Genomic DNA, 19,849 nt, shown 5'->3' with positions numbered 1-19,849 from the left:
AGCTTATATTTATTAAAAATGTTTTATGTTATTAGAAAGGGAAAGTACGCCTTACCTTGTACGTGTCTGGGGAAGGCCGTCAGGTGGACAGAAACAACATAAGTATTCCATTCAGAGCAGAAGATTAGGAACATGCATTTGGAGAGTCGAAGGTTACTTTTTCACATGGATCTCTCAACCGTATCCAAGGTAGAACGCTTCATGATGTACGGAAAACGTTGATGAAATGTTTAAGACGTAAGTTACATCAGAACATAACTGAAATGAGAAATAACTTAATGATATCATGACACTCAATGACGGCCATCACTACATTGCTAATATAACAGTTTATGAACTACTGTTACGTAGGTTATATTTTTCAGTCCCACTTACGAAGAGTTGTAAATCAATAAGTATATTAGTAGAGTGGGTGGTGCTATGGCTAGATATTCCAATCTCCTGCTCTAGAGACAAAATGTAGAACATCTTCATGCAACTTGAGACCTCCATTAACCAAACAGTGGTGGTCTCACAACTTTCGCTTTCAAGCCAACAGGTTTGAAAGTGGGGTGTTTGATCACAATGATCGCAAGAAAACGCAATGAGTATTTTATATAAACTGTATAATTAATATATCAAATAAATGTAATAAAAATTAGTTCCCTTTATTACTCAAATGGACGTAGGCAAAACTCATTAGTCCTAAATAGCTTTTGGGAATTAGGCAGGAAGATGATCTTCATCACTCAGCCATTATCGATAGTTGAGTTAACAGCAACTGCTGCCATTTGGATTCCTAATTTTAACTGGTACATTAACTAGTAACTTTACACGTTTAGAACTCGCACTATTATGTGAAATAATAAAAGTTCCGGCGTCACTTTTTTGCGTTGTGGGATAAAAACAGTTTCGGGGGGGATTTTCGCACTAGGAAAAAAAATCTGGCGCCCGACTAAAATCCCTCGTATGATGGTTAGCATTGTGGATGATAAAGCCCTATAAGGCTAAGCAAGCACCTCAATATATTACTTTCTATAAATATGAATGGAATGCATTTTAGGACTACACTTATTCGGAATGATACTGTAAGGTAATTATGTATAACATTTACCTGTCTGAAAATTTAATATATTTAGACTTTTTTAACGCAAAAATTTATCAAATCGTGATTATTCTAACTTACCAATTTACATACAATGCTGGGATTAATGCGCTTAACTAAAATGATAATTATTAAAAAAAGTATACTTAAAATAGAAAACTCGGCATCTTTATTTTATTAGTGTCGAAATATTGCACCATCACCAGTGAGTTTCATTAATTTTGTATTATAAAAGTACGTAGGAAGTAAACTTGTAATCCAACGCATTCAATTTATGCACTTAGTTTGGGATTAAGGTTTAGAATTATTTTCTATAATCTCTAGCAAACAGGAATTTTAAATTAGGCATAATTAGATCATTTGAATTAATGTAAAGTCATGCTACAATGAAAACACATTATATGACTTAGAAGTGATTATTTATATACTACTAAGCGCCCTCTAACGGCAAGTGTTTCATAGTTAGAAAAACCATGCATTAATGCAATGATTATTTTATTGAAATTTCTATGGAATTTATTGAGCAGTATGAAATTAAATAATCCCATAAAGTACCACTATTAAATCGTTCATTTTTCGATAAATACATTAACTACATAATCATTACTTTTTATGGATTAAAGCAGTCTGTACTTGGCCCTTACATCTCGAAATAGCCGGTTGGATGGTTCATTTCTTCATTAGCATAAAAGAACGGAAGCACCGTATTACAAATTACCCAATAAGGAATAATGAGATTAATTTTTCCTAACATTCCGTTAAAATATTACTTCTCTCCGGAGATGGCGTAATTCTTGTTTCATCTAAAATATTATTCTTCCTCTTGAGACGACATAATTTTAGATGAACTCTCAGATTCGGCCAGACCCTTCCTCTTCTTCCGAACGTATAATTTTGATTAACATCTTTTGTTGCATTTTGTGTGGATTCCTATTACACAGCGCTGTGCATTTGGGCTTATCCACATAATAAATAAAGTTCTTTGGGTCCCCCAGTACTTGCCAGCAGCCATTATACGAAGTCCTTTTCTCTTAGACTTATCATTGCTCCTTAAGATAAAAAAGAAGGTGACTTCTCGAAGAAATATTTGGAGAAGTCTCATTTCCAGATAAACTGTGACATTGGGTTCACTTGGGCAATTTCCTTGTGAATAAGATGATCAGAAACAGAACGACGACTACTTTTAGATGTTACCTTCAATGTTTGCTCCCAAAACAAGTTAATGATTTTTGTATTTGAAAGAATGCTTTAGTCGTTTAGAATAAAAAAAAAACAATAGGAATGTCTACAATATAATATGTTATCGAAAAAAATATATTAAAAGAAGAATAAGTACATAAAGAAATTTTTATGAATAAAGAAAGATTTTAATTCTTAAAATAAAAATTTTTGAATAAAGTCACTGCGCAGGGTAAAATAATGCAGAGATTGCCATTGGATAGAAAACTTGTAATCTTTTGCATCAGTGTACTTTTAGTTGGAATTACGATTAAAGTGATTAAGGCTCACGTCTGTTAATTGCGTGTTCTGTAGCTTGAAAAAACCTCCCATCCCTGTATGAGACCGGCTAACTGAGTGTCAGTTGGAAAAAATAAAATAACATTGCGAAGATTTCTTTTGTCCTAAACAGAACTTGAACTCAGCAGTTTAACTGAACAGCAAACGTCCCCTAATCCTCACAACTACACTACAGAGGCGCTCGTAAGTGTCGAGAATTCAGCATCTATTGTAAATATCTAGGAATAATGAACATTAGTTCAGATTTTCAAAAACGTTTTAAGAAAATTTATAGCGAAATGATTCTTATGAAAAGCCACATCTCAGGCTTTCCATAAGAATAGTCCTCATCAGGAGATGAAAAACGTGCTGCCTAAAATATTCACAAATCATCCAAGCACAGATGGGTTTCGAACCTATGTGGTAGAAGAGCGACGAAAGTGCTATCGACTTGGTCATTCCGACGATTATTAATTACTGTAATTATAATACAAAGTAATCGTCTTGGCCTAATCGTTACATTAATTTTAAAAACCCGTGTATTTATCGCAGAACTACAGTGAAGTTTTCCTGCTTTCATCTAGCAGCAGAAAAACTGCTAAAATATTTCACTTGTAAAGCAAGAACAAGGATTCACGTCCGTTATATTTGGTCCGAGAAATACGACTTTGGTGGATGGGAATGAAATGGAGAACAGCGAAAAGTGGGACACGAGGGATGACATATTTTGGATCAGTGCTTCGTGTCAGTGGCACATGCCAGTTCCGTAAGTGCAGCGCACATGCTTCATTGAGTATATAGGGCTGGTAGAAGGAGGAGGAGCATCGTTTGATTTCCTATAAAATGTACATCACACACACACATCTACGTTTTGTGTTTCTTATTTCTCCGCCGAGGGTGTCAAGTTTTTATCGTGCATGCTCTAATTTCCTTTATTCATTTCATTAAGTTCAAAAAAAGAAATCCAGAAAGGCCAAAGTGGATGTTGATAGTGGAGGAAACACCTTCCACCCGCGGGTGCATAATGTTGTTCTTCCATATCTCATTCAACACGCGCATAAAAGTAGACATGCATTAGTGAATATAAAAAAATAATAATAATAAAACCTCAAAATAAACACACTCATATACCATAACTACTGCTTACGTAGAAGTCTATCGGCGCCTTCTTCGCAAAGTGTATAAAGGGTTCGTCCGGAAACAGAGCTGATAAAAAGGCAAGCTCGTTATGCAAGGTTTAGTATCAACATGTGCCCGTCTCCATGACGTCATGAACATAGTATTGCCTCAAGGGATCTGCATTCAACCTTATTTCGACAGACATGATCAGCTTTGAATAGCTAGATAAGCATTGCGCAGGTTGTGACTTACCGTGGGGATGGTGCTTTTACTATCATCGCACGAGGGAAAGGCGTCATTCAGATATGCATGGCAGGTTATGAAAACAAGGTCCATCGCATTGTAGTCATGCATCTGTAAAAGGACCTTTTTTAACTTGTGTTTATGATGCTTCGAATTGCTAGATCGATAGAGAAAGTCCTGAGGTTAGAAGAAAATGATGTGAAAGATACAGAAGACGCAAAATAAAAGGTAACAAAGTGTAATGGCAAAGCAGAGCGGAAGTTTCCTGTTACTTATGCTTCGCTGTTTGACGAATGGTGGCATAAAGGAGCGGATATTTAATAATAAATTATACGTAATTCCAAAAACCTCTCACATATACGAGAGTTATGTCAGCACACGAAATCCTTAATTCATAGGATATTTTCGTGTAGAGTAGTGTTTTGGTTTCTTAAAAAGGATATCATATTTCCAGGCATATATAGGTTTAGTAGATAAACACAGGTTAATTTATCACTGCAGCCCGCAAAAGTGAAGCAGTTCAAGTTCACTGAATAGTCCGAATCTTCACGGTTGAAATGCATGTCGTTCTAGTGTAATACAATTTTAACCCAATGTGACCATTTAAAATGATCATAAAATCGGAAATATCTTTCAGCATCAACCTTCTGTAGTGTACTAACTGGCTGTGCCTGTAAATAACTTTCTAGTAATACGTACTAACAGTGAACGTCGCCTTGAGTACAGTAAATCATAATTGCATGTAGACGTCGATCAGGTGTCAGATTACAGACCGTTTATTGTATAGAATGTTTTTGAATCAGAAATGTCGTTTTGTAAAGCTGAATAGGCTTCATATTCGTAAAGCATAACGTAGTTATAAAAGATTGTAACTTCATGTGTAAAATATAATCCGCAAATTAATGTCATTGTTTATTTGTAATTAGTATAAACATTTATTCTGTATAAATAGTAACACACAGGCAATAATGGACACAAAATACAGTTTTTTAGTACAATTTACATTTCTCGATTAAAATAATCACGAATTTCACACAATTTTGCTTGCAGGCGGTAAGATTATATCTACGAGGTCATTTGTGAGAGTCTGGTAACTGCGTTATGTTCCCTCAAACTCGATCTATGCTTTTTATGTATTCTTTCTTTGTGAGTCAAAGTCGGGTCTTATTCCTTTTTGTTTTAAATATATGCATTCACTAAATTTTAATTATATTACCTGAATGCATTTTATGGAAGAAGCTATGACTATAATGTTATTTATTATTCCTTACTGCTTTTTGTTTGCAAACTATTACTAACAATTTAATCAGCAGATTATTTCACTTCTAAAATGAATACGGTAATATTCCAGAACTTAAATTCTTCTAGCAATATCTAGAATAGTTGCTGGCTTGGTTAACATACTCGCTCTCCAAACAAGAGGCCGGTTCGAATCTCGCTGTGGGCATGAATATTTGCGATTTTCTTTCGGTAGGATATGAATTTCATTATCGGTTGTGGGACCAACGCCCCGCTTATTGGCGGCTGGAGTGGCTTGAAAAAGTTCCATATTTAGTCTCTAATCCAAGATTTCCGGGCGACGTAAAAAATGAAATGCACAAAAAAATTACGAAATTAAAATAGAAAAAGTTCTTAGCCTACCCACGGCACTGACATACAAAAGATTGTAATAATCCTATAGTAAGTGGGAGTCACATAATAAAAAAAAAAACTGGTATGATGGGAGTCCCATACCCCCTCTCAATTTGAGACTGAACTCCATGTGCTTATCCGCTATAGAAATGTGCATCCTTCGGATTATCTACTCTTACCCTCCTTTCTTGACTACAGAAAGAAAGCTAATTAGGTTTGGATTCAGAACATTTTTGAGCTAACTTACCTGACATCGCTTGTGCACCTTTTCTGCAGTTTTTAGTTTATACCGTTTAAGGCACAGTTCTGCTTCACCCTTGGAACTTGACAACAGGAGAGAAGCCACGTATGTTTACAGCACTGTCTTATTACCGTACTCCTAGAAATTGAATTTCGAATGTGCGTAGCAAGGATTGGCGAGTACTAGCCACCAGGTGGCGGGCTGGGCTTGTCCTTCAGTTATTTTTTTTTTATCATTTGTGGAGTTAAAATCAGTAATTAGGAAATAAAAAGAAAGGAATCTCTCTCTAAGGTAAAGAACCAGAGCGGTTCTAGTGAGAGAGTTTAGACCAATGGTTTCTCGCTTGTTTAAAATAAGATCTGATTAATTCATTCGTCGACAAAAATATTTATCCGCCGAAGTAATTTTAATGACATGGAAGAACTAGGACAAATTCTTGACATACGTAACAAGATCAGTAATAACAGAGGACTTCAACTCAATCCTAGCAAGACAAAGATTATGGGTCTCAAAGGAAATACAAACAGGGAATCTCTTGAGAAACAAGTTTACCTTAATGGAAAAAGAATTGAGGAAGTCAGCAAGTTTGAGTACCTGGGATCTATTATTAATGTGAAGAATTGCTGTTCAGAAGAAGGTTAGGAATGGCTAAAATAATAGCCAAAGACTTGTCTAAAATCTGTAAGGATGGATCTATCTCCATGGGAACAAAGTTGATGATTTTGGATGCAGTTGTTTTTCCAACTGCGACTTATGGATGTGAGACTTGGAACCTAAAGAAGTCAGATAAGAAAGGATATCTGCGTTGGAGATGTGGTGCTACAAAAGGCTATTGAGGATATCATATACTGAAAGGCATACAAATGAATGGGTGTTAGAAAAGATCAGCAGAACTCTAAGGATCTTTAAGGATATTGACAAAAGAAAGTTAAAATATTTTAGACACATTGAAAGAGGACTTCTCAGAACAGTAATAGAAGGTAACGTTCCAGGAAAAAGAGGCAGGGGTAGACAATCAATGAGATGGATGGCGTGTGTAGAGTGACTGATCTTCAGAGAGTTGAGGCCTGAAGAAAAGCAAACAACAGGACTACATGGCGAGGCTTGGTGTGGTGTATGGAGTAACCATACAGATGATGTATGGTCACTCCGATGCTCACTGAGCATTGGAGTGACCATACATCATCTGTGGATGTTCAGTGAACATATAGATAGAAGTAATTTTAGTTCGACAATGGACATTGGTAAGTGGCGAAAAGGATTTTTTTTAAATAATTGCACTAATGCATAAGTCTAGCTTTTTTCTGAATGTCAGAAATGCAATTTAAACCTTTCCTCATTTTCGGTCCAGTAATTAATATTCCCAAGAAATATAAATATTAGCTGCTAATGAACATTTCTTAGTGTTGCTTGCGCATTTGTTTGAGATTATAATGGCAACTGATAAATGTTTATTAACTATTAATTTTCAAGGGGGAAATCATCTGTTTACACTCTACCGAAATTTAATTAAATAGTACTGAAAAAAAAGTCATCTGCACACCATGCTTATCCTACCAATAGCATATCGGAATACAGCACGAAATCCCCAATGTCAATACACGGGGACGAAAATCTTCTATTCAACACGTACTAATTAAATCTCTGGGCGCGAAGGCCACAATGCCGTTGTTATCATATTCGCTCGTGTTATACAGTTAGTAACAAGGTACAGACACTGTGCAGATTCGTACATCATACACAGACAAATAGACAAAGTTTCCATCATATGAAGAAAACTTAAAGTGTCCAAATAGTAAATTTGAAATCCGATAGACAGAGTTGCAATGAATCTAACATACGAGAATCAGCTGGAATCAGTTACTATCGCTAAAATTAAAAACCTAAAACTTTGCTGGCTGTGAACGGATGTTATAAATATATCAATAAGCCATGACTGACTTTTCTGTAACTTTTAGCGTCACTAAAGGAGTAATGATTCTCCACTTTTATTTTGGATAAAGTTTTGCGTAGCAATTGATAGTTATTTATACGATAATTTTCTCTCACTGCTATTTATCTATATTTCAACTACTGGCTATTTCATGTACGGTTTATTAGGAGAACTCCATTGGAAGGACCTGCACAAGAATTATGCCAGCGCAAACTACTCAAGTAAGAAATATGTAATAGAAAAATTAACCACAACAGCATCTTCATTTTAATTATATTAAAGTAATTAATGAGCATTTTATTCGGTTGAAAAATTAATTAGGCACTTAATATTCAAAGGAAAAAAAGAGTTAAAACAGACTTTGTAATTAAGTCTCTTTTCCCAAAATTATGAATGTTACTTTGTAATTATACATCTCCTTATTCTCAATATAAGTCACGATTTATCATGAAATTAAGCTTGGTTTGTTTTCTTAAGCAAAAGTTTCAGCATACTTTTCATAATTGTGTTAAAAGTTAAGTTAAAGTAACTTCTCCGGTTACTTTAACTTAACAATTAGCACCAGAGTGGTATTTTAAATATCTATTATTATACCGTGTTTCCTGATATTTCATGACTAGTATAATATAACAGAGGCAGTACCAATTATATAAAAGCCTGTAATAATTTTCAGATGGATAATTGGTGGTCCTGTTTATTGACGGAGGAAAGAGTTAACAAGAATGTTCTTTTCAATTTTAGATATTATAAATCGCTTAAATGAAAGAAAATAAGAGTGTCTGACAATGTTTAGGAAACAATGGTGATAATGTAGGAAGTTGAGTTGCCTCTAGACTAAAAAAGGTCTAATTCTGGAAGACGAATTTTCAGTTCCTTTTCCAATATATTCCAGATGAGACAGGCCGTTTTTCCTGTGCCCATCTGCATAATATGCTGAAGTGAGTTCTAGCACTAACTGGTTATCACACTTTCTTTTCGATTGAATGCTGGTTTCACTGTCATTCGGGAAGACTCCGTTATTTGTAGGAGATAATCTCTCTCCCTCTCTGTGTACATACATATGTATGCGCGCGCGCACGCACACACACACACACACACAGAGGGGGGGGGTGATGTCGAAGAAAACAGGGATTTGTAGCCGGGTATAATATTCTTTCCAACCCCAACTGAAAAAAGGGTGGTCTATACATCATGGGGGTGTACACAATATAATAGAGTCTAAGATACGTTATTAAGTATATCTGCAGTATATCTCCCTAATCAGCAAATGTTCCTCAAATTTCGAGAGATCCCTCACCACGGTGAACTGTATACGCAACACATCCATGATCATAGTTTTATTCCACGATCAACGATGTACATTACCAGGAAATGAAGTTTGATCTGTCAAGCCTTTTTGCCATCGGTCAATAGGACACGTGCTCTTCTGACAACTTATGAACATCTTATAGAAATAAGATGTACTTTTCTTCTGTTTGAGAATCAGGTGTTTCCAAACCATAGCAGAAACGAAATTTTTTGTTCTCGGAGAATTAATGACCTCTGTTGAAATTCTTGACAAAGCTCGTTTCCTAAATATGTTGAAATCGGAAAGTGAACACGCAATTAAAATAAATTCGAGCCAGATTCGAATGCCTTAGAGATTTAGACAACCAACCAAAAGTGGCAAATATCGATCCTTCGCAGATCTTTCCTCTCATAAACTTTCTGTGCCTTTTCAACGTGAATTAAATTTACTTTGGCATTACATTTTGCATCCATCGGTTTCAATAGCTTGTGTGACTGAACAGGAATAGAATTCAAACGAATCCATTTTTTATTCCGCTGATCCTTTTGACTAATGAATAACGGAATGGGTTTGCTTCGTGAATTAATCATCGACTCATTTTCTAAAAGAACACAAACAGCTTCGGTAATTAGAATATCGTCTCAATTCTGTTTTTCGCAGAAGGGTAATTTTGAAAGTTCTGCTGATAGAACGTGTTAAATTTAATAGCAAGTGAGGAGAAAATTCTCCTTTTTTATTCATCGTATTTTTAAGAAATAACACATGGGGAAAATCCCTTTGGGAGTCTGTGCTTGCCAAGCACAAACAAAATTTTGCTCTCAAATGCACTCATAGTTGATAAGATAGTGTCATCCAAGTATTCTAAATAAGTGACGTTTTCATTTTCCCATGCGATACTTTTTTGATAAACGTCCAAAATCGTGCAAAACATATTTGGTCTTCTGGGAATATTTTTCTTCTTCTTCGTTCCACCGAGTGATTTTCTTCGGTGGGAGCACTAGGAGAAAACACTTGATAAAAACGAAAAGTAGAACCATCAATTGTCATCAGTCTTACATAAATATTTAACAAAGTCTTCAAATCGTAATAAAATTTAGGTAAATTGTAGACTATGTTTACCAAAAAAATCTTTCGTGAGAGGGGGATCCACATATAAGACTTCAGTGCCATTCGTAGAAAGTATGAGCTGCTTCAGCAGTTTCGGTTATTTGTAATTAAAAAGGAAGGAGTGTCGCACAATTTTTTAATGCTTTCCCTTCATTACTTCTTTTAGTGTTGTTTGGACAACTAGTTTTATTTAAGATTATGCACCACGTGGGTGTTCTGAAAAGTTTTCGGCCTCGACCATAGATGGCAACACTATCGGCAAGGTTTATTTTCCTAAGTTGATACATCTGTCATAAGCATCTATGTGAAATTGAAGTCATTCTGTCAAGTAGTTTGTTTTGTACAGCTGTCGTAAGCAAAAGTGTTGTCTGTATCCCTTGAAATGGATAAAATTGAGTATCGTGTGGTTATAAAATTCTTTGTAAAAGAAGGTTTAACGCCAAAAGAACTTCATTCGAAGTTCATAACAGTTTATCGGCACTCTTCTCCTTCGTTTTCGACGATTAAGAAATGAGCTGCGGAGTCTAAACGTGGCCGTACCAGCCTTGAAGATGATCTACATGAAAGACGTCAAAAACGTGTAATAACACTAGAAATCATTGATCAAGTGCACGATATGGTATTGGATGACCGGCGAGTCAAAGTGCGTGAAATTGCTGAGCCTATAGGCATTTCAAAAGAACGTGTAGGATATATTTTGCATGAAGAATTGCATATGAAAAAGCTTTGCGCAAGATGGGTGCCTTGCTTGCTCACAGCAGATCAAAAACGCACTTGCATGCAAATCTCTGAACACTTCTTGGAGCGTTTTAACAAGAATAAAACTGATTTTGTGCATCGATTTTTATTATGGATGAGACTTGGATTCACCAGTACACACCAGAATCCAAACAGCAGTCAAAACAGTGGACAGAAGTCGTTTCTATCCGCAGGGAGGGTCATGGCATCGGTGTTTTGGGATGCTAAAAGCATTTTGTTTATTAATTATCTTCAAAATGGTAAAACAATAACCGGGGAATATTATTCCGATCTTATAACCAGATTAGACGAAAAAATTCGTGAGGAAAGATCAGTTTGCAGAAAACAAAAATCATCTTTCTTCAGGACAATGCACCTGACCACAAAGGTATTTTGGCAATGAGAAATTTAAGGGATCTGCAGTATGAGTTGTTGGAACATCCAACCCTATTCCTGAGATTTGGATTCCTCTGACTTCTATCTCTTTCCAAAACTAAAACTCTTCATCGCTGGTATGCGTTTTTCTTAGAATCAAGAGGTGATTAGTGCTGTAGAGGGGTATTTTGTAGATCTTACTGAGACCCACTACAGGGACGGGATAAGATAATGGCGCTGGAGCATCACTGGAATAAATGTATTAGTCTTAAGGGAGATTATGTTGAAAAATAAAAATAATTTTGAAATTATAAATTCGTTTTTACATTGTTAGGCAGAGAACTTTTCAGACCACCGATGTAAGTATGTCTTAATAACTAATTACAAGTTTAGTTTTATTAAGTAAATGATTTTTTTTCGATAAGAGATAATGTAAGATCTTCACAACAACATATTTCTGCACAACGTCTCTCTCATTATGATATACAGATAGATGTGAATTCATGAATTCGTTCTTGTTTAATTCTGATTCGCATGGTGACGGTTGCATAAATGATTTCCGCTTCGTACTAATATCCAGTAAATTTTTAGCCAATCATCTTCATGTTCTGCTAGCACCATAATGTCATAACAATTAATTGGAGTATTCTTATTTTCCCCTTGTCTATTTGTTATTATTACTTACATTGTTTTTCTTATATCCTTAATGACATTATATAGTAGAGGATAGCGAGTTGGTTTATCTTGCTGTTCTACACATTTGTATGTTTTATGTATGTACATATTTGCACGACGTGTAACACAACCATTCATTTTATTCATTTCTTTAATGCTTTTGTCATTTCTACTCACACTGAGCTGCACCTGCGAACTTTTGAGGTAATTTGTCTGCATTGTTTTTCGGGGTAAATAAAACATTGCGTGTATTACGTACAATGTTTTTCTCTATTCGGCCTCTCTTTCTGTCATTGTGTTAGGAAAAAAAATGCTGCATTTTCATTCTGAACACCTTAAACTTAATTTCTCGCCTATTATATGTTTTTCATTTATTTTTTGTCGATGACTTTGAATGTGTTTAAAGAGTATTTAATATCTCTAAAGTTTTTTTTTTTGGTTTTCGTTTGTTATGTTTTGTATATTAGTGTAGACATTTTCAATTTTATTCTTCTTTTTGGACTTTTATTGAATATTTTTTTAATTCAGTGGATACAATATTTGTCGCATATTTTAATAATTCTTTAGATATCATCGATTCTTATGCATGGTTTTAATTCTATCTAATATAATTTCTTTTTTTCGAGGTGATTGTTTATCTGCATTTCTTCCCTATGTATGTAGATGATCACTTTACAGTTTTATTCACCTCTTGTGAGGAGTTGCATCTTCTACTAATCAATATGTTCTCTTTTATGCTGCGTAAACATTTTGCAGTTTTTTGTAAATAGTTTTTTGTCCAATCATAACTTTACACGTTTCATTTCTTAATATTTTATCCATTTTCTTCATCTCTTTATTAATGTATTGTCATTTCAATGCTTTTTCTTTTCTGTAGCGATTTTCATCACTGTCAATTCACAAGGCTTATCGTTTGTGTGTATTTATTTCTTTTATTGCGTCCGTCTCTCCCCCGCTTGTGTTAAATTACATTTTATTTCTTGTCGGCGCATACTTGTTATATTTCATTAGTTTTTAATATTTCAGAAAGTTAATTTACTCCAATTATGTAAAAAAGGTACCAGCGTGTTCATTTTTATTTTGTGAAAATAAACACGATTTACCTTTACACATACCTTCATGATGAAATCATTTTCTAATAAGTTATGACCAACTACATTAAATAATTCCTGATTGCTGTTTTCTACTTGTAAAAATCGATACGCATTTCACTTCAGCGTTTTCTAATAGTTTGTTTTCGCCAATTTTAAGTAGGTTTGTTTTTCTATAAGTTCTCTGGTTTATTAAAACCCTTTTAATGAATCTCTGCATTCTTCTCTTTATGTTTTCGTCACCTCCGTCTGTATTTAATTCTCTTGGAATCAGAAATGTTTAGTTATTATTACGGCATCCTTCGTCTGGTGAGTACGCTAGTTAAGTGAAAAAATTTCATCTTTTTTGTTTTAATTGTTACATAAATTATTCAGACAGTAATATATTTATATCTCCTTGAATACCTTCATGGATCATTATTTCTGCTTCTGACTGCGCTAACTCTGTTCTAGTTCTCTGAACTTGTCTAATTCGAGATGAAAGCAATATCATTTACTTGGTGTCCAAAATGAGACACGTACTTTACAATTACTAAAGTTGCACTGTTTCTTAGGTGAATGGCATTACTATTCTCATCCTAGAATGCATCTGTCAGAGTATTGGTCTGGTGTGGTTGGAATTATGGTCAAATGAACTATCGTCTTTCGAGGCTGTAACGTCAGATAGATAAAGTAATATGAAAGGCTCTTCGCTTCCTAGCGGAAACTGTAACACAGACTTTGTTTTCTTTTTGAAGGAAAAATGTTCGTATTATTTTGCTAATATACCCGAGCTTCATGAACAATACTGTGAACCTCTGAAAAGAAAATCGAGTTCTACTGTAGAAAAATGTAGTACAACACGCGTTAAATGTACCAAATAATAAAGAATAAAGAACAGCAATTTAGACCTTATTTCCTGTTCTTTGATGATTATTTTTCCCACTGGTTCAGGACACAAATATTATGTTATATTTGAAACAGGAAGTGATGCCATTTAGTGTCGAGCAGGATAAAATAGAACTTCATATTGAAAAGAAGAGCGTGTAAGAACGTTTGGAAACGAATCAAGGTTGAACAGCTATCAGATATGAACTGTAGACTAAATACACAAACATCATTCAAGAAAAAATGAAAGAGTTTAAGAACAGAAACCAAACCTTGGAGATCAGTGGCAAACCCTCGGAAATATTGATTGATTTAGCCAGAGAAGCATGTGGTGAGGTTTTCATGTAAAGAGAAAAAACTTAGAACTACATTATGGACCAAAGAAGTTAGAGGCAGTGAAGGAAAAGAAGAAAGCATACCGAAAGTTCCTGGCTAGTAAGTCACTTGTGCTCTTAGAAGGAACATAAACAAAAATAAATATCAATTAGTTGGTAAATTATTCTGGAGGATATACAAAAAGCTCAGCAAATGGAGGAAAGAGTACTGTAAAAAGAATTAGAGATGATAAAGGGAACATGAAAACCGAAGATATTCTTGATGTATGGGGAGCAATTACTTTGAAAGGTTGCTAAATGTAACAAACAGCGACAGCAGTGGTAGAAGACACTCAACAGGAATTCCATCTGGAATATATATCTGTAGCTGAAGGGGGGGGTGGGGGGGGGTGGAAGCTATTCCACATCTGAAATGTGGAAAAATCTGGAGTAGATGATTTTCAACCAGAAATACTCCAATATGGAGGGGTAAAATTTTTACAGAGGCTACACTGTAATACAGAAGGCCTGGTCAGAGGGTCAAATTCCAGAAGATTGGAATAGAGCGCTCGTATAAAAATGGGAATAAAGCTGAATGTGGCAATTACACAGGAATTTCTATACTGAGCGTTCGTGCAACTATTCTTGAGAACTGGCTAAGAAAAATTGTAGAGAAGCTTGGAGAAGAACAAGCTGGAGGATCAGGCTAAACAGAGGTTGTCAGGTAAGATTTTCACTTTAAGACAAATAGTTGAGAAAACATGGGAATATAACAAAGATCTCTATCGAAGTTTTGTAGATTTGAAAAGAGCGCATGTCAAGGTACTAAGAGGAATGCTGTTCAAAATGCTTCAGTTATATGGTGTAAATGGGACATTATGTCAAGCAATACATAGTCTCCATTTGAGTTGTAAATCAGCAGTTAGAAGTGAGAGAGGTGCAGAAAGATTGATGTTAACTCAGGTCTGCGACAAGGGTGTACATTATCTCCAATGTTATTCATCATTTCATATGGATCACATTATGACGGAAAGCGATATCAAACCTTATATCAAGATTGGAGATTTAATCTTTATGCAGATGATGTTATACTCCTAAATAAATCCAGGACAAGTTTGGGATTCTCTGACTAAATTGAATAACAGCTGCAAAAATTTGCCAAAAATTAGAAATAAAAAGACCAATATTATGACAACAGGCAGAAACATTAAACACATCAACTGCATCCTGCAGAATAAGTAAAACATTTCAGCTACTTAGGCGCCATTTTTAGTGAAGACGGTAAATTAAATATGGAAATAGAAAACAGAATTATTAAAGCTGGTATGGTAGGAAGTCATTTGAATAAATTCATATGGAATAAGAGAGAAATTAGTCAGAACACTAAATTAGCTGTATACAAGACAGTGTTCTAACCAGTTTTAACTTATGGATCTGAGAGTTGGGTCAGAAGTAAAACACTTGACCAAAGACTAGAGACCGCAGGTATGAGAGTCCTGAGAAAGATTAGGGGACTAAACAGATGTCATCATTAGGGGTATCACATTAATAACGAGGATATTTGGAAATAACTTGCCACTGTCAGCATTAAGAAACGTGCGAGGAGGTAACCCAAAAATAACTGGGATGAACTTGGTTCGAGCGGACAAGAAACAGACAGCGTGCAGTTTTCTGCGCCAGTCTAGCAGAAATGATGAATAACATCGAAAAGGTTTGCCAGGCAATCAATGAAGATCATCGAAAAGCCATTGAACAAGTTTCTGAAGAGAAGAATTTGTCACGGAGTTCGTGTGAGCGAATTTTAACAGAAGATTTGTAAATGAAACGTGTGTCTGCTCATTACGAATATCGTGTGAATATTTGCCTCACAACTCGCCCGATCTCTCTCTCTCTCTCTCCATGTGACTTTTTTTATTCCCATGGATAAAAAAATTATGAAAAGGCAGCTATTCGTTGATGTGGACAAAGTGAAAGAAACGTCACAGGAGGCCATAAACAGTATTCCAGTTTAACAGTTCCAGAACTGTTTACAGCAGTGGAAAAAATATTGAGATAACGTGTGCAAAAAATGTAAAGAATGTGAGGATTTAAAGAGTGCTTCGGGTCGTGTGAGTGATATCGTTGATGAAAGTGAGAATCTAGATAACAGTGATATTCGAGGTACGAATGGTGATGTTTGCGAGGTAGTACCTGATAGCTGTGAGAGTGGCGTTGAAAGTGAGAATGAAGGTAAACATACAGAAGGACTGAATGAATCATCGGAGAGTAAAAATGATGACACCAATGACTGAGACCGCTTTATTACGCGGGGCGATACATAAGGTAAATCGGCAGCTGGAGCGACGACAAAAATGTTTACCAAGCGTACAGACTAATAATAGGCAAAAGTATGATATAAAAAATAAGAGTTGATAGTGAGTGTAAACAAAATGAAAGAGCGTGTGTTGTATGGGGATTCCTTAGTAAGAGTGTGTTAGTTGAGAGTGTAACAAAATCGTACCAACCCAGCGCGAACGTTAAGAAATCAAAAGCAGCGGGTGAAAGAATTGATAGTGGTGGCAGGTACAAATGATTTGAAAGGAAATAAAAAAGGCTATGAGTGAGGATGTTAAGGAATTGCTCGAGGTAGCAAAAGAGAAGAGTGAGAGAGTTAGGTTGGTGAGTCTGTTACCGCGGTATGACAGTGAAGAGTAGAGAAGGAGGGCCATAATTGTAATGACTTTATGGGTGAAATATGTTCGATGAGTGGTGGGGAATTTGTGGAATGAGTTCGATGGACGAAAGGATTTATATAAAGTGGATGGTTTACATTTGAATGGATTTGGTGAACGGCGACTTGAAAAGGTGTTGTCGAATGTTGTGGAAGTGAATGTGCAGAATCAGAGAAACTAGAGTTATTAAGGGGGGCGGGGAGTAGATATGCAGATTTTAGGTAGATAGTTGAGTATGTGAATGTGTGTAATATGCCCAAGCGAGTAGGAAAGATCACAAATCAGAATGAGATAGTTAGTACAAGGCATCAAAATAGGGATGCGACAAATCGGCTTCTGCAATTCATGTACACAAATGCCAGAAGTATTAGGAACAAGAAGGAAGAATTTTTGGCCTTGGTTGGCACTTCCAAACCACAGGTTATTGGTATTAGTGAAACATGGCTGACAGAAGATGACACAGCTAGTAGGATTAAATGTGAGGGGTATGGTGTGTTCAGGAGTGACAGGGAGAATAAAATGAGGGAGGAGTGTTATTGATGATAGCTGATGAGCTACTGCCAAGAAGAATAGAAGTGGAACTGCAGGATAGAGAAAATAGCACATTTGAGGCTATTTGGTGTGAGATCGAAACTAGCAGAACAAAATATACAGTTGGGTGCTGCTATAGACCAGGTGATGGAATAGATGGTGGAGATAGTATGCATAAGAAAATAGAAAAAATGAGTGGAAGGAGGGTAATTATTATGGGAGATGTCAACTATGGTAACATTGATTGGAAGGAGAAGAGGACACATGGGAGGAAGGAATTGGATTTTATGCGGTTATTAAGGGATAACTATCTGCGACAGCATGTAATGGAAAATACTAGGGGGAAGAGAGTGCTTGACCTGGTAACTGCATCTGAGAATTTGGCTATAACGAATATGACCACGTTGCCACCAATTGGTGAGAGTGATCATAGGGTCTTGACTTGGGAGGTGGCTACAGGTGTGGAATTTACAATTAAGACTGGGTACGTGTGGAATTATCGGGCTGGTAAGTATAACAAGCTCAGGAGATTGATTGGTTCAGTGCCATGGTATGTACAACTGCAAGGGCTAGAAGTTGATAGTGCATGGGAGGCAGTTAAGAAGTGTTTGCATGAAGCAATGGCTGACTGGATACCTAGAGTCCGAATAATAAACCAAGTAGGGGTTAAATGGATGAATAACATCATTAAGCTTGAGCTGCAAAAAAAGAAACAACTATGGAGGGAATTTAAGGAGAAAGATGACCGGCAGGCACATGAACGGTATAAAGCGTAGGCCAGAAGGGTGACGAGTGTGGTAAGAAAAGCAAAAAAGGATTACGAAAGAACATTGGCCATGCAGGCTAAAGAGAATCCTAAACAGTTTTTTCGATATGTTGCAAATAAAAGAAAAAATGAATATGGCAGAATGATTATAAAGACTGCCGATGGTAGGGAGGTAACTGAATCAGTTGATATAGTTGTATTACTGAGCGAGTACTTTGCAAGAATATATCTTCCAGGTGGTGACATTGCAGAAATGAATGAACCAATAGATTATACGGGATTTTGTGGTGAATGAAGTGGAGGTGAGTAGTCTATTGCAAAACCTCAATGTCAATACATCTGTGGGATTGGATGGTATACGAGCTTGTGGAAAGAGGGGAAAATAGTTCCATTGCATAAAGGAGGTTCCAAGACTGCTGTTGTAAATTACCGACCGATTAGCATATCAGGAATCGTTGTCAAAGTCTTGGAGAAATTAGTCAAGAGAAGAATACAGGATTGGATAGATGAAAATGGGATACTGTATGGGGGACAACATGGTTTTGTGAAGGGTAGATCATGCCTCAGCAACTTGCTCACGTTTTATAACACAGTGACGGCTGAACTGGATAAGGGTAATGGGTTTACAGTGATTCTACTGGTCCTTGCCAAGGCCTTTGACAGGATACCACATGGAACTCTAATCAGTAGACTGGAGCAGATGGGGAGGGATATAGGGTTGGTGAGATGGATAGGAGGGTCGTTGATGGAGAGATACCAGAGAGTGGTTTATTCAGGAGTGGAGTCCAAAAGACGGCTTGTGAATAGTGGTGTGCCGCAGGGTTCTGTTCTTGGACCACTACTTTTCAATTTGTTCATTAACGATATAGGAAAGGATCTGAGAGGAAGTGTTCACTGGTTTGCTGATGATGAAAAGTTGGGTAGAGCAATTGTGAGTGCACAGGATGTCAAAATTTTGCAGGATGATTTGGATAGTTTTGGACGACTGGGATAGGGAAAATGGATGTTATTTAATGTGCAAAGTGTAAGGTTATGCATTTTGGAGTGAAAAGTTTAGCAGCAGTATATCACATTGGTGGAACCATACTCCAGGAGATTGATCAGGCCAGGGAATTGGGAGTGTTGGTGGATAGGGAGTTGAAGTTTAATGGGCACATTGCAAAAGTGGCTAAATCAGCTCATCAAATCACTTGGTTGCTGAAAAATACTTTAACAAGCAGAGACAAACAAGTTACTGTTCCACTATATCGAGCCTTGATAAGACCCCATCTAGACTACTGTGCCCAGATATGGGCGCCAGGGTTTCTTCTTAATGGGGAGGAGGTGGAGAGGATCCAGAGACGAGTGACCAAGATTATAGCAGGTCTGTGGAATAAACCTTATAAGAACAGGTTGAAGATTTGTGGGTTGCAAAAATTGGTTGATAAGCGGAAAAGAAGTGATATGATTGAGACATTAAAATTACTGAATGGTTTCTATAGGATTAATACAGAAGATATTTTTGAGAACAGGACTGGTGGTGGGAGGACTAGGGGCCATACATGGAAGCTGGGCAAGAATGTGGTTAGCAGGGGTGTTAGAGCTAGGTTTTTTTACTTGGAGAGTGGTGAATGAGTGGAATAAGCCGCCAGAGTCTG

This window comes from Typopeltis vanoorti, chromosome 9 (genome assembly GCF_054136105.1).
Source record: "Typopeltis vanoorti isolate ZY-2024b chromosome 9, IOZ_Tvanoo_1.0, whole genome shotgun sequence".
Classification (NCBI taxonomy): Eukaryota; Metazoa; Arthropoda; class Arachnida; order Uropygi; family Thelyphonidae; genus Typopeltis; species Typopeltis vanoorti.
Note: the sequence above shows the minus strand (reverse complement) of the source record.